General features: G+C 49.8%; 1 protein-coding gene, 1 long non-coding RNA gene and 1 pseudogene across 10 annotated transcripts in view; 1 reads left to right on the top strand and 2 right to left on the bottom strand.

Moving 5' to 3' along the window:
* Positions 1-15,951, bottom strand: part of LOC139054517 (uncharacterized) — a 149,943-nt gene that overhangs the window by 41,420 nt on the left and 92,572 nt on the right. Inside the window, exon 1 of one of the 2 annotated variants that reach the window (XR_011511300.1) lies at positions 10,914-11,035. The exons of the other annotated variant lie outside the window; for it this stretch is intronic. This is a non-coding gene — a long non-coding RNA (uncharacterized lncRNA). Of the gene's footprint in view, positions 1-10,913; positions 11,036-15,951 lie in introns of those variants that run through there. 2 annotated transcript variants of the gene reach the window in all.
* The window catches only part of LOC135904029 (AT-rich interactive domain-containing protein 3C-like), a 247,089-nt gene that overhangs the window by 165,087 nt on the left and 66,051 nt on the right, over positions 1-15,951 (top strand). The gene's annotated exons all lie outside the window — the stretch shown is intronic.
* LOC135905179 (U2 spliceosomal RNA) lies at positions 13,360-13,541 on the bottom strand (annotated as a pseudogene).

Genomic DNA, 15,951 nt, shown 5'->3' with positions numbered 1-15,951 from the left:
CCCATATTTTATGTTGGCGCGATGCAAGCGCTCCGTGCTATTCTGGAACATCTAACCGGCCGGGTGGTAACTGAATGTACAGGGCGCGCGTTAAAGTGGCGTTGATTGCATCTAAGCGTGCGGGCTGAAGACTCCTCACGGTCCTTCATATAAATGTGAAGGAGAGGTGTCTTTGAGCGTCTGAACGCTTTGCCCGTGCGAAGTTATAGGTATTAATAAAATTCGAGAGCTGAGCAAAAAGATTCCGCGGAGCTTCCTTGTCCTGTGCGTTGGGCAAAAAGTTTTCCTGAAGCTTCGCAATTCTCGAAATTCCTGTTGACGCGCACGTTCCCTTCCATAGCGTGGCCCCTTCTTGCCGAAACGCAAATTTTGGCGAATTGTACGACCCGACACGGTTGCGTTGCTTTCAGTTCGTTTTACTAGCTTTGGCGCGGTCGCATTCCTGAAATGCTTACGAATATAAACTCGCGTGCCTCGAAGCATCTCAATAAACTATACAGACGGTCACCCACGCCGCTGCTCCGACTCGTGTTGTTTTTCGAAAGATTGCCAGTATGCGTTCGAAAGACTGCCTTAAAACGTTCGGAATTCTTCAGCGTCTTGCCAAAAATTTGGCGATCGCGCGAAAATATAAACACGACCTTTATGAGAAAGGGCCCAGTACACGCCTATTCTGCTTTTTCTAACTTCATAGGAAAGGCCAATGAGTGTTGCTTATGGCGGTTGGGTTTCTGGCGCTTCGAAGTGAGACATCGCTTTTGGAATGTTTCACTTTCTCTCTCTGCGCGGTTCGCCTCTATGCTATAGAGAGCCGTTCGAAATTCCAAGCTGAGATCCTTCGTGTCTTGGTACAATGTTATCTCGGACCGTTGTTTGAGGCTGTTTTCCTAGAGAGAGAGAGAGAGAGAGAGAAAGCGCACGTATTTATCTCTCTATATCTCAGTGCGTTGTGTGTGTGTGTGTGTGTGTGTGTGTGTTTGTGTGTGTGTGTGTGTGTGTGTGTGTGTGCGTGTTCTCGGTTGGCAACGTGATAAACTTTCTGGATGTTGTGGTAAGCCAAAGCTCTTTCGCCTCTGCGTGCGCATGGTTTTAGCGATATGCAAGTTTTGGACAGCCGGCATGTTTTGCAAAAAGGTGTCACCGTATAACTTCAGTCACGCACTTGGCTCGGTTGTGCTGCATGCAGGCACGACCGGCATATAATTGGTTGATTGATTTATTTGCTTCGTCACAGTACAGAGTAACAGGAGGCGGAGGGAAAAGCCGTTCAAATGACGGGTCGAGGGATCCTCCGCCCCCTTGGTGTTGGCATGTTTTGCGAACGCCATAAACTTCTCAAGAGCCTTCCAGGTCTATCGCTGAGTCTGAATGTCACCCTGGCCCGTGCTCGATGCCAACTTGTGCGCATGTTGCGTTGCTATCACGTCAATTCTGACCTACGCTGATTACCACGGCCTCTGCACGCCCGCATTGACGACATTCTTTGCTTAAAGCGAAACCGGCTCACTTATCCCCGCTCCCCTGCGAGGCGCTCTGCGACCGGCCGGAAGTAGCTCGCTGCTGCCTCGGACCCGCTTTCGGACATACGCGCTTTCGCCGATTTCGTTCTCTCGGCGCGAGGGCGATTATTTTTCCGCCGTTATTTTTCGATTTCCGGTGGACGGCTCCAGCCCTCGTGGCTCAGCCGCTTCCCGCTCTTCCTGCGCCGAGCATCTCGCCGGCTGGCCCGCCGCTGGCTGCGTCAACACTCCGATATAGATGCGAATTCCCTCAAAAAGAGAAGAACCCGGCGGTGCGCGCCTATGCGTGGCCGAGCTGGGTCCGCGCGTGCGGCGACGTTTATTTTATACGTGTATACCCACGCAGCGGGCGCGTTTATACGCCGAATGGGGTCCGACTCGGCAGCAGCGCGTCCCGCTTATATCGGCCCCCTCCCCGTACATCTCTCGGCAGAAGAGAAACACATCTCATCGCCCGCCGGTCTGCGTTTCGCTGCGCCGTGTCTTCTGCCGAGGCCGCGCCGCTGTGCTGGATGCGCGCATGCATGCGCGCGGCCAATGGAATGATTATTTTGGCAACTGGCCGCTCGCTCCCTCTGCTCACTCTTTGCGTTTCCTTTCGCTGGGGCAACGGGAACGGATATGTGCCGAGATGGAAACGAGAATCGAGGGGACGGGCGATCCCGGGAGGAGAAGGCGTAGCCGCCGAGTTGCTCGTTCTTTTGTTTTTCTCAGTTCCTTTTCCGGCTCAAGTAACTGCTTCTCGTGCTCACTGCGAAAACTTCTGCGCGTCGGGCGCTTTGCATAGTGAAAGCAGCGAGAATTGATGAGGCGACCCTATAGCTCTCCAACGGTGCTGCGGTTATTCAAGCGTCAAATCTCAAATACAAGCTCACGTTAACAGTGCGACACGACCACCTCGTATGTCGCGAGCGAGGGAAACTGCTGCTTCAGCCTCCGCCGGCTGTCACCGAGATGCGAAGGGGGATATGTAAAAATCCAAGTTTGATGTCCGGGTCATGTATTAAAACGAAAAATTATAGTAATCATGATTCTCAGCTTTCCGCCTCCAACGAGCCCAAGTTGCAGCACTTCTAATCATCATTATTTCGTTATGGCAGCGATAGTCGGCCAGTGCAGTACTAGAGTCCTCTTCCTGGCCTGGAACGTGGGTCCATGACGTTTCAGCTTGATATTCTAACAAGTTTGCCGAAAACAGCCCGCAGAGTGATCTTGCCAACGATTAGCTGTATACTCGCGACAACAGGGCCTGGAGTCTTGTTCTCCCTTACGAATACGCGTACGTAATGGTACACGATGAACAATGGAACCCTAGTGAGGGTTCTGTTTACTTACAAAGACTGCATGGCGAATTCTGTGCGGGAGATTACGCGAGATTCGGCGCGCAATATTGCTTATCGGACTGAGCGCTCGCAGACGTAAGTCACTTCGGGCCTGTTTCTGTCTTGCCTCGAGTCGCTTGCGCTCGAGGCGGTGCTCGCCGCGCTTCGGAATTCCGGTAGCCGAGGCTGCGCCCCGATTCCTGTCGCGTTGCCGTTGCGCCCGCGCGGCCCGCGCTCCTCGGCTACTTGAATTGCGCGTCGCACGAGACGGCCCGCACCAGGACGGAGGACGCGTTCGTCTTCGCCACGAAATGGATTAGCCGTGTTCGCCCCTTTGCGTGCGTTTTGCTTTGTGTCAGCGTCAGCATGGACATCCATTGGTAGACGCGATTCTTGATCGAGGGCTCGGTCATGCACGCCCGCAAGTCGCTTTCGTGGTGTGGCTACCAGGCAGTTGCTCTGACCTGGGCGATTGTATTATCGATCTCATGACGTACAGGTTGCGGGGATCTCTCTCCTGCACCACTGTGTGTTCGAAGGGAAGCGATTTTCCTTAGAAACGTGAATTAGATAACGAAAGGATTTCTTCCTGGGGTAAAGAAATCGGAAATGGAACGTTAAAGGCCGCACCACATATGCGTAAAATGCATTGTGTTCGACTGGAAAGTTTTGGCATAACATGAATAACGTTCAAGGCTTTTGTTCAGTCACACTGCAGGTTTGACGGCTACATTATCCTTTTCACGTCTGCATTATCGTAGACAACATTATCGGTATCGAGTTACTTTAGCCGTTCAGCTACATTTATTCTTGATACCCGATTTGCATCTGTGTGTATTTTTTTTATGTATACACTGATGACCAGAACTTAAGTTTATTGTTATGACTCTTTTTTCTTTTACACAACCTTCTCCGAACGAACCTCGCCAACAACGAAGTGAAAGCTGCTGCTTCGTAGGTTACCCTCGATAAATAGAGCGCGGTCGGTGAGCGCACCGCCGAGATTCTTGGGAACGAGGAGTGTCCGACTGCCTACACGTGTCTATTCTCACCGTGCAGGTAACTGTCGGCCGCCTATAACTATATGCCCCGGTAGGGAGCGGTCGGGGTTCTGTTTGCTTTCGTAATACGCTTCGCCTTGTCGCCTTTCTTCTATGTTTCCTGCGTGATTCTACCTGCCAGGCTCATCATCGAAGAGTCTCCGTGGCGCTTCATCGGCCGCATTACATGCCGCTTAGTATGCAGGGCATTTCGTTCTTGCTCGCCGCTGGATGGGAAGCAGCTCGCGCGCTTGCTTTGAGTGAGCGTGTGCATGTGTCCTCGTATGTCGGCCTCGCGCGCAGTGCCTGCCGCAGCCTCGCTTTCTCTCTCTCTCTCTCTCTTAGTTCCGTCGCATCTCTTGAAAAACTCCAGCGTGACTTCGGCGTGTACGGAGCTGTGACCGAAGCGTGGAATAAAACAATTGCATACCCGCCCTTATGTATGCGCGATCGCATCCACTCCTTCCGTTGAGTTCTTCTATTTCTTTGTTTTATCATTTCTTAGCTCTTCATCTTCCCTTCGCCGTGGTCGCGCGCCAGCAGGCTTCTGCTTAAAACAAAAGAGTGGAGACGAACCCAAGAGCTTGTGCAAAAGGCCGAGTCGACAAGTGATACCGTGCGGTAGTGTTCCTCCTCTCCTACTTTGCGTGAGTCGGCGTCCTCTATTGTTTCTCTCGTTTTATGCAAATGACGCCAATCTGATATGATGGAACGTCGCGAGAGTGAGCTCGCGTCGCCGAAGCGCGCGCCCTCTTCCCCGGGCCCCTTCCGACCGCGACCCCCCTGGCGTCCCCCCCCCCCCCCCCCCCCTCTTCTGCGAGTCCTTAAAACCGTGATTGCCTGCCTCGCGATGCCTGCCGTCTCTCTCAGCGGGGGGGCCTGGTGTGGGGTGGGGAGCACGCCGCCTTGCGTCTCGTGCCGGGTATCTGCGTAGACGTATGTACACACGCGGCCGGACTCTAATCGAAACGTGCAGCGAGTCGTGTTCGGCGCGCGTGGCGCAAGTTTTTTACCACCGCCGCCGTGGCATCGCGCTCTGTCGCCGCGCGGCTGGTCTCGCGGATGCGACATCGTGCGTGCCAAGGTGCGTGCGCGGCTGCACTTGTGGGTGCGTGATCACTTTTCGTCTTCTTTCGGTTGTTTTCTTGCAGTGGCCGCACTCGCATTTGCGTGCGGAGCAGCGTTTGCCTTACATATCTTCTTCGTCTTGTTACCCGCGTTCTGTCGTTAGCGGCTACTCGACTCTTTGTCCCTTTAATTTTGCGTGCGACGAGTGCAGACAGAGCAATTTCCGCAGACTTGCATTGAAGTAAAATCGGGAGGCGAAATACTTCATTAAATGTGAAAAAAAAAAGAAAATCTCGGCCACAGGTAGGGCCGGCTATACCATAATCATGCTTATATATAACAACACAAGGAAATAACGAAACTACAAAACACCCAGAAGTTTAATAAAATTGCAAAACACTAGGATAATAGGCGCCTATAGTCGGATACAACTTTAGAAAAAAGGGGGCGTTTACTCCTCCGTGGCGGGTACACACTAGCATCCACCAATGGGCGCGCACTCTGGACCGACGTCATGCGCCGGACGGCCGGTGACTTCGCCGCTTCGGTCATCTGGGCGGGGCCTCCCCTTTTTTCTAAAGTTGTATCCGACTATAGATCACAAATAAATAGGAAAATAGACTTCATGAATATCAGTACAGTACGAATGTATTGTAAGTCATATGTTATTTCTTTTTCTGTCTTGATTGCGGGGGAAGTGTTCACAAGAGGAAACGCCAGTGCGCCTGTGTTTTACCAACGTTACCGCCTAGTTCACACTAGCGTTCCCCCGTTAATGAAACGGCAAGTTTGTTATAAGTTTGTTCTGCACGTTTTACTGCGGATGTCTGTGCATTAAGGCGCTTTGCTCGATGCTGAGCCGACGCAATAAAAAAAATGGGAAGCCGCTGCATACACATAAAAGAAACGCCTGACACAACACCGTCTGCTTCGACTTTTCTGTGCTATACCTGTGGGCACTATGCTATTTATTTTATTCCTTTTTTCCAAGCCGTAATGGGAGTTCAACTCTACGGCCCGCTGTGAGGTTATTTAGGGAAGTAGAGGCCACGTGACACCACTCACCCGCTTTGAACTGTGCTCCTCGGTGGCGGCGCGCTTTCTGTATGCGATTCCTGCCCTGTCTGCCCGCGTGCTCATGAAAATGCATGGTGGGGTCGCGCCGCGTTTTGCTACCAAAGGAAGGATAGAAAAAGAGAAGGCTGGAGCGGGAGCGAAACTAGTTTACGGCGTCGGCTGTCACGTTAGGCCTGACACTCGGGAGCCGCCGCGAGGGCGGGCGGGCTGACCAAGTTGACGAACTGGCCAGCAGGCGGCGCTTCAAACCGGCGCGTAAGGTCCCCATTATGATGCGGGGACCTTAGGACGGCTTCTGCGTTTTGCTCGCCTCTGGAGCAGCGGCCAAGCAGGTCCATTGGTTCTCGTGTGGCGTCGCCGTTGCAGCACTCCGCAACAAGGCAGGAAGCCGAAGAGTCGCAGTGGTGGCGAAGGGGTTAGCTGTTCTATGTCGTTAGTTTCGTACCCATGGAGTCAGAGCGTGACGCAATCAACACGAATATTAGTACTATGAAAATGAAATTGTCCGCCGTCGGACTTTCTCCTGAGCACTCAGTGTCATCATCAGCGTGTGTTGCAAAGGCTGAACGAGCTCCAGCCCCTTCTGCAGAAGCAACAAAAATGTGGTTTATTAGGCGTGATGAGATGAGTGTGACTTCTGATGCACACATGCCTATGAGCCAAGATGCTCTACTGTCAAGAATAACATAAAATGATTATAGCCATGTTTTAATCTTTTTTTGTCATTTTCTGCCAGCACTGTTAGACGGTAAGCTCGCGCACGCAGGCAGCGTCGCTATATGATGATGACGATCATAACAATGGTGTTTGTTGCCATTCCCCCTTCGAAATGGAGAGGAGGCAAAGCGTATCCTAGCCTGCTTGATTTAATCAGCTTTCATTACATCTATCGCTACCTAGCCTTTTGCCTGCCGGATATCGATCTTTCGTATTTAAACCCTATCACTATACTTTGTCATTACCAACACTTGAAATGACTCCGCTTCTATGAATCTCTTCGCTACGTTTCTTTCACCAATATTCTAATTGTCTCTTGCATATCTCGGCTACTGACCAGTTAAGTCATACACAAAAGCAGCGAACACCGTCTATCGGTGGAATAGTCTTTTGCTTAAACGTTCCAATGTTAGTGCAGAAAAATGAGGCCGTAGAAATAAAGGAAGATCGGCCACTCAAGCTCTAGATGCTTCAATGTTTCCGCCCGTTCCGTGAGTCGCGAATATATATATATATATATTTGTTAGTCGACGGCTGATACTAAGGAGCAACTCGCCAAAAGGCACCGATAAGGAGAAGCTTTAAAACTTGCGGAACAACAGACGTTCATACTTCGGAGATGATTGGCGAGCTAAAAGTGCAGTGTTCAAGAACCCTGCACGCAATTGTGCTCCGTGAAACCGTCGTTGCGCTCACGTGTTTTTTGATGAGGCAACAATGAAAACATGTCCACTCGCCCGCTCGTCCCGATCGAAGAAAATGATGCGTACACACGCACCAATAATCAAAGTAGCGTTAAGTGTCTCGGCTCCTGCGGCAACTGCAGATGCTCGACATCTCACCCTGCTTTGGCTGTATTTGCTCTTGAAGGCGGGCAGTTCAGGCTGGAGATGCCGAGAAAGGCCGGATAGAGGCGAAGTGTACCGGTGAACTGCAAGCGCTCGTTAGTAGACAAGAATTTCGGGGACATAGCTGGCAGTTCGTGCGTGATGCAAAGCTGCACGCTTTCATATAAAGTTATTTTACTTCAATTTCTTATCTTTTGCGACTAATACCCCGGAATGAGAAAATAAATACGATTTCGCTTGCTCAAATTGAATCTGGAGAATCAGTCCTATTACAAGGGCGTAACACTGCACACACAAATAAGCGGTTCGAAACAACGAAGCATTTTTTCCCGCCGGGGACGATTGCTGCGGTGAAGTAACACGCACCTACGTGGGAGACGCGCGAGCCTATGTATGCAACGAGCGCTTGTGAGTCGGTCTCCAATTTATTTCGTGCAGAATGCGTTCGCGGAAATGATGCCTGTAGGAATACGTATTGCGCATGCGTTTGACTGTAGCGGGCGGTCTTCGGCGTTCTGCTTTTATCGATGCACGCTTTGTCGGCAGGTGCCGATGGTCACCGACTGTCTCGTATCCTACTCTCAAGAAATGAACGACTCGGCTCACTGTGGAGGTTGAGGGAAGCATCGCCATCATTTCTACTTTTCCTCTCGCATCGCCCTCCTTTCTTCTTTATGAGACTTGCTGCCTCTGCTTCTGCCTTTCGTATATCGTCGACAATTCTTTTCTGTCTCGTACTTTCAGGGCGGGCGGCTTACCTTTTTTTTTTCGAAATTGTGAAATGTCGCCGGCGCAGAGCGAGAAAGGGCGAGGGAAGCTAGGAGAAGATACACAGGTATACCGAGTGCACATCTCACATTGCTAGCTGTTTAATGGCAGCATCGCTTTGACATAAGCCTCCTGTGCCGGCTCCTTGCGCATATCGCGATTGTCTCTCCTTCTCGCTCCTCTCGACGCGTTTTCCTCGCCCACTAAGCGCGTTCCGGCCGTCGCTCGCTTTTTCTCGGAAATGAACGCGAAAGGCAAAAGAAATAAGGAGAGTGGGAGGCGGTGCGGTTTTGATCGGCGCCGCTGCGCGCCGGAGAAGCACCGCACGCAGCTCGCGATGCAGCGACGCGCAGCGTGTGATGATTCACTGGCGTAAGTACGCGGGCGTATATGTACTACGCGCGTATGCGCCACAAGATGGCCGCTCGCCGCGTTCGAGCTGACGGAGGCGTCGCATAAACTACGGCTAGTCATTATTGCCCGCCCGGAGCCCTGCTCTCCTGCACCGCCTTCAGCTGGCCCGATTGCCTTCGCGGCCTCAGTGGCGCTTTCTTATTCCCGCATCGTTGGATTCTTCTCTTATTGTGAAAGCGTTGTGCTTCCATTCGTAACCGACTGCTTCCCCCCCCCCCCCCCCCCCCGACAGTGATCGTGGGTGGCCAGGGCTCGCGGCATCGTCATCTCGGGCTTCGTTCGCACATGCGTCTGCTCGCCGTCGTCGCCAAGTTAATATGGCGCTACGTATACGGACGTGGTATCCTATTAGGCGGACTGCTTTACTTCACCATTCTGTCGCTCTTGGCTTCATGTGTACTGTCACGACCAAGGAAGGCGTTAGTGCAATGTTAGCGTAGTGCATTTCCCGTTCACTCGTGAGACATGCGCGTCAGTGTGCAACAACGGTCCGAGAGTACTGCAGTGCCACTGTTTCCATCATGGAGTGGGAGCCGGATAGTGAGTCGCCAGGTGGTTGCAACCACCCCCTGGTTACAACGCAGCATTGTCGGCGATATACTTCGATTACAACCGCTACCCACCTTACATACATACCCACTGGTCCTCGCTGTTGCCTGTAGGTATTCTGGACTGTTGTAAGGCAGCATATCCTTTTCTTTTTAAATAGATTTCTGGGGGTGTTAGACTGCTTACTAGCAACGAAATAGCGTTTATATACATATGCTTCCTTTTTCAAATATTTCACCTGTCGAGGTCACTAGTCTTGCACTATATGTAGGAATACATTTGTTCCGTAGAAATTGCTCTTGTGTTTCCAATGTCCCGTTAGTGTCATGTGATCCGTGAACTAAAGCAGGATGTCCTGCACTCCGGCTACTATTGCTTAGAGCAACAAAACGAAATAGTTTTGGTACTGTAATAGCAAATTCCGCGTGACCTGTCATCCGCTGACGGAATCTGTTTGCAGTGATCCGATGCTGGCTCATCAGTCAGCGTTAGTATAACGTTTCGGCCATTTACGTGTGTTCGGTCAAAGCGGCCACAGCTCCGCTGCACGCTTGCGCTTGAAATGGCTTATATGAGAGAGTTTCTCATCGCCAGCGCATGGTTAACGCCCAAGTGCTGTGGCGCCATCTGGTAGATGAAAAACATAGCACTTTGGCAACATAGCAGTCTCCCGTAAAGGCTAGCCACGTCAGAGTAGACTGCATATCCCACACAGAGCAACACATCTGTAATACAATGTCTTGGAAATGAGACAGCGAAAGTCGATTTCTACCATTTAGTTTTGTAAGAACGATGAAAAGCAAAGGAAAATTGGGATCGAAGTGGGTGCCCTGGGCGCAGCCGCGTGGTCACATTAGATCCAAAATTCTGAGCGCTTGTCGCGAAAGCCCCCGATTGCATGTGCTCTTCGCGACCGCTATTTTCTAGCGTGCACAATAAATTATACCGGCTAGAAAGCGATCCCATCCTTCCTTGTGCTAACTCGCCCCCCAAAAGTGCGCAGTTCTCAATGTACTGCGTTAATTTATTTCATTCTGTTAGCAGGCTCTTCACCTTGGGAATAAGTACAGGTGGAACACTGCGCTGCGAGGTAATGCTGTAAACAAGGACGTGAAGAACTAAGACACTAGACTCACATGTCACTTCTTCCCGTCCTTCTCCATAGTATTACTTCGCTGAGTAGTATATCACCATATCAGAGAACCACTACAACACATCATCGAATAGGTACAGCCGCGCATAAGGCGAATGGAATCCGGTTTCCCAACTCCAGTGAGGAGTTTGAGCTGCAGAGCGCTTTAAGTTTCTTTTTTTTTTACTGTGCATGCTTGTGGTACAAATTTCACAAGAGCCCCTTGTACTTCTTTTTGTTTCTTTCGGAGGCATTCGTGGCCTTCCGTAGCGTGTTCTTGCGGGACGTGTACCTTTTAAACATATCGTATGCACGCACAGTGCAGCGCATGGTTCTACCCCATCAGCCTGAGGCTATTTCCTTAATGCCTTCGTAGGTCTACTGGCATTATAATTTTGCAGTTATTGTAAGTTTAAGAACACTTGGTGTAAGAATGCTATGTACTGGATCTCACCTACCCTTCCTTCGCGCTGATCCTTTAAGGGCCAGCCATTCAGTCGTTTGCGAAAGGTTGGACGCACACATTGCTGGGTGGAGTGATCACGCAGGACGTAAATTCGGCTCCCCATCTTCGTTGTTTGCGTAGCTGCGAAGAAAGATGGGTGTTCTCTTCCTCTATGACCGGACACCGGAGGCCAACGGTAGAACAACTAGCTGCAAAGACGCTGGTGGAGCGCTGCTTTTACGTAGCTCTTTACGGCTCGCTGCAGGTGTGAACGGGTTTCTACGCCTAGGCAACCAAGCCCCCGGCGTCGGGATCGCGACCCGAGCTCCACTTTAGCGCCTTGTTGAACACCTCCATTGCGATGCTCCTCCCATGGATACTACACCGTTGGCGTTTATGACCACACGTACGGCAACCCATTCCTGCCCAACCTAGTCAGCATCTTTGGAGGCAAGGCAAGCCGCGGGTAAACAATGCGCGCCTGGCACACATGTGTCCGGAGAATAAACTACTGCGTTCATAGAAAGTCGCTGAACGATACTTTACACCCATGTACTGAATGCTTTAGGGTATGTCACATTTTCCTAGACAATTGATGAGGATTGTTCGGACTAAAAATAAATGAGACGATCTTTTCTGTGTGTGGCTGCTACAGTATCAGCAGTCGCGCACCACAGTCGAACACAGAATCGAAGGTTCAAAATACCCATGTGTTGGCTCTCTTTACGGAGACCGAAGCTCCGATCGTGCCTTGAGTGCATGAACCGTGTAGCTGCGGTTCCTCATCTGCTGTTGTTAGTAGGACGAAACAGTCATGAAACGCGAACTTAAGCAGATGCGGGCTGCATCAAGTCGGCAACATCCTGCAGTTATACATGCCTTGTGAGTGGAACTGTTCGGTTACGTTAACCATGACCTCGAAGATTGTAACATCGCACTGGTGCGATCTCGGAGGTCATGCGTTAACGCACGTTCGTTTGAGTTGCTATCCATTTGCCGCTTTCTTCCCTAGCTTTATTTCGTAGCCTTGAACGGACAGATGTATTTCCTCTTTGTGCACACGATTCTTCTGCGGAAATATATTTCGTCTGCCTAAAGAGTTCCGGCCGATAATTTCCAGGATTTACATGGTAGCGCGCATGATTTCTTCTATTCCCTTAAACCCCTTCCTCAGTGTAGGGCAGCAAGCCGGACATGCGTGTTGTTGGCCTCCCTACCTTTCCTTCCTTTTTTTCTCCTCCTCCTCATCCTCAACGTAGCATCACACCGACACCACTCCCAAAAGCTTAGTTTCCGCGGAATTCACCTCATCTGACAACAACGCTCTCCCTCTGGGCGAATTCATGCATTACTGCGGCCGGCTTGTTCTTGGCCGCCGTTGTTGCTGCAACTCGTGGGCCGCCCCCCCATCCCGAGCGAATCTATTTCCGAGAAGAGCACGTGCCGGGAAGCATATTTTATCAGCGTTGACCGTTGAGCGCCGTTCGCGGGGCGAGTTGCTTGGCGCTTGAATCGGGCTCTCGTTATGTGCTCACCCTCCTCGCGAGGTATTCTTCTGCTTTTCTTTGTCGCTTCGTGGCGTCTGCGTGGTTGCCTTTCGTGCGTTGATTTACGCATAGCACGCCCTCCGTGGTTCACCGTAAGCGCCTCCTGGCAGATCGTGGTGAACTCTAGCACGGATGCCGATAATCGTCGATGGAGAGGGATGGAGGGATGCAGAAGTCTTCAAATGAAAAAATAAAGCAAATATAAAGCAAAAAAAGTCAAAGAAAACGGAAGTACCAAAGAGCCAACGTGTTATACCCCTGACAAACGGGCAAACTTAAATGCACTTCGATCGAGTGCACTTGGCCGCTAGTGTGATTAGCAGGCTCTCAGACGGGAACCTTTAGTGACATTTACTGCAGAGCGCACTCGTCGGCGAGTGCGTTCCGCGAACACACTTCTCGGAGGCGAAGTGTGTAGCCTCGTTAGCTTGAGTAAATAATAAGTAATATTGAAAACAGCGTCAGCAGTATTTTTTTACAGTGAATTTTTTTTTATTCAGATACCCTTAAAGGCCCTTATGAGCATTACATAGGGGGGGGGGGGGTAACAACAGGACATTTCAAACACAATTAGGGGGGAAAGGCAATATAGAACACCGTGGTAAAGATCACCGAATACAACAAGAAAATATAAAAAGAAAAAAAAGGAAAGGGAATTGGATACATGATGAAAAAAAAAAGCACTCCGTACAAAGCATGTAGATACACTTACAATGCGTCAAAGGCATAACATTCTGCTTTTACACAACATGCGTAAAACTGCGCTTCAAATTACTTACAAATGAGTCATGATTACGTATAGAAGCAATTTCTTGTGGCAGCTTGTTCCAGTGATAAATAGCATGAAATAGCGGTGATTGTCGCAGGAGATTCGTGGCTAGGGTTCCATGCGTTTTTCTTCTGCGTGTGCAAAAACTGTGGGCCGATCCCAGAGATGGTGTAATACCGGGCCGACCCGCGGCGGAGGTGGAGCAGGCTTCAAGCAATCCGCCAACTTGCGAAGATAAGTTTCATATATTTGGTTCAAATGGCCCCCGTATCAGATATCAAACTGATAAGAACAGATACTGCACTTTGACCCGCGTCGGCCGTGTCTACATTTGCACCGCCCTCTCTTTGTCGGCATTCCAAGCGCTTGCGTATCTACTTTCCTTCCACCTTCCCGTGGTGGCAGTCCCGTCGAAACTTCACGTCTAGTTTCCTCCGGCTCCTCAGGGCGGCGGTCCCGTTGTCCACCCGAATGTATATAAAAATCTCGGTAAATGAGTTCGTACCTTTGTTCTAAAATTCTGTGACACCTCTGTGTAGTCTGCTATACAGCTTCGCTTGTCATCCACCTCCACAGAGGGGAATGGCTTATGATTTTTAATAACATTTTTCTTAATTCTTGACGTTAAAAGGTATTAAAATGTGGCGCACTGCAAAAAAAAAGTGAAGAAAGAAAAAACTAAACTACGGGCTGTTTACGGCCGCGTTGGGTAATGGTCGCGCAGTTGTTTGTCGCGTAGCTTCCTGCAATATACTAGAGAGAACTCTGGCGCTGCAGTCATTGACACACCATGGGAATGATGGGAAGTACATGGATTTGTCTGATCTTCGTGCTTGTCGATTCAAACATGCTTGTGGCTTTGTTCATTACGCTTTATATGTCTTCATTGTCTTAAGTTTCAGAGCAATCAATACTTTTCGAAGTGCAGAATACTCTGCGAACACGCACAAGCGCCACTAATTGCAACGATTGAGCTTGTCGAGGAGGCCAAATCGAAACGCGCCAAGCGTCTCAAGGCAATGGCATGCCCGCGATAAATTCTTTTCCGCGTTTCACATCGCTTGTTGGTGCAAGCATCCGTGGCGTAATGGTTGCAATATAAGGCCCCTGTGCTTAGAGGTCCTCTGTTGTAATCCTACTGTAGGGAAGTTTTATTATTGTTTAGTTAATTATTTATTAGGTAGTGCTTTGTTGAAAATGACGAGCTTATAAAGTCAAGAAGCCGTTTGAAGCCAGAAGGACGAAGTTTAGGCAAATCCATGCACTATAACGCATGCGTATATAGACTCCTCTTCTTTTTATGGGCGCCGCCATATTGCGTGGGTAGTGGCGCCATCTATGGGCAGTCAACATGCTGCTGGCTTGCGCGACCGCTCCATGTTGTTTGCCAGGTATACGCTCAGCGACAGCTCCGGGTGGTTGTTTTCATGCTCGACTGGTCTATTTAACGTAACAGGGCGTCCCCTGCGTGGGAAACGGTTCTGCGAGATGTACACAAGTGATTTAAATCAGCATGGCTGGAGTTCCTTGCCGTCATTGAGGCGGACGGAGCTCCCGGAGCGATGTGCGCGTGTTTGTTTGAGCCTACACTCAGCCTAGGAGATCAGTTTTTCATTTCCCAAAATTCATTTCACTAATGTGACCTTAGTGCAGTACTCTCACTGTAGTCCTAAGCTGCGGTTTAGCAGCAATGAGTAGTTAAAAAAAAACATACAACGATCGAAATATCATTAGTATGCCGTTTTGCAATGAAATAAGTTGTGCTGTTTACTTTGACATGCGTTGAAATTATACGTAGAAACATTGCGCGACTACCTCGTTTGTTCGACGAGGTTCCCGCCCACGAATAGTATTGCTTGTTAAGTAATAATAGCATATCGTACAGTGTGAATCGCACTTGTCGAGTGTTAGAGCGACCAGTTGCGGACTGCGCGAGCGTCGGAAGCAAGGGTAGATGTTGGGTTACGGATATGTTTGTTCTATATAGCGCATTGTCTAAGCATGCGGCATCCCCATGAGAGGTCTTATAGCGGCGTTAGCCCGTGTTATATCTTCTTTTTTTTTTTCTTTCGAAAAAAAAAAAAAGAAAACCGATTCTTTATTTTCTGTCTTGTTCTTACCTTCGTCTACGAAGACTCGACTTATAGAAATTGTGTCCTCACCTCGTCGGATTCTTTTTATGCGAACCCCTTTGGATAGTACTGTTTTACAGGGCAGAAAAGCAATGCCTAAGCACAAAGCTTATATGTGTCATGCTGGTTTGCCAACCACAGTGATCGCTGTGTTGGCTAACGCCATCGGCCTCATGCAGGCTGCTAACGTAGACATAGCGTAGTGATTTCAATTCTACTAGGCTTAAAATGCGTGAGATAGATGTCGGTGGCTGACGCAAATGTTCTATAGCAATTGGCGCTAATATGTTTCGGAGTTGCATTGGGCTTGAGGTACGTACATCGGCTATCGTATGTTTTAGTTCCAACGCCAAGCGATCACATAGTAATATTTTCCCGTTCACGCGGGCAATTTACAGACGCCGGTTCTCTTCGACGAGTTAAAAACCAATAAAGCCAAAGTAGTTCACAACTCATAAAAAGCCGCGGCTGATGATGCACGTCGCTTGTTCGCTCGCACGAGAAAGTTTCCGCATATTGTAGTTACTGCTACGCCGAAAAGCTACACAATGGTACTCCGCCGATCTTGGTATAACCTGACATCACTTAAATTTCACAAAGAAC

The sequence above is a fragment of the Dermacentor albipictus genome, chromosome 1 (genome assembly GCF_038994185.2).
Source record: "Dermacentor albipictus isolate Rhodes 1998 colony chromosome 1, USDA_Dalb.pri_finalv2, whole genome shotgun sequence".
Classification (NCBI taxonomy): Eukaryota; Metazoa; Arthropoda; class Arachnida; order Ixodida; family Ixodidae; genus Dermacentor; species Dermacentor albipictus.
This window is presented reverse-complemented; position numbering and strand designations above follow the sequence as displayed.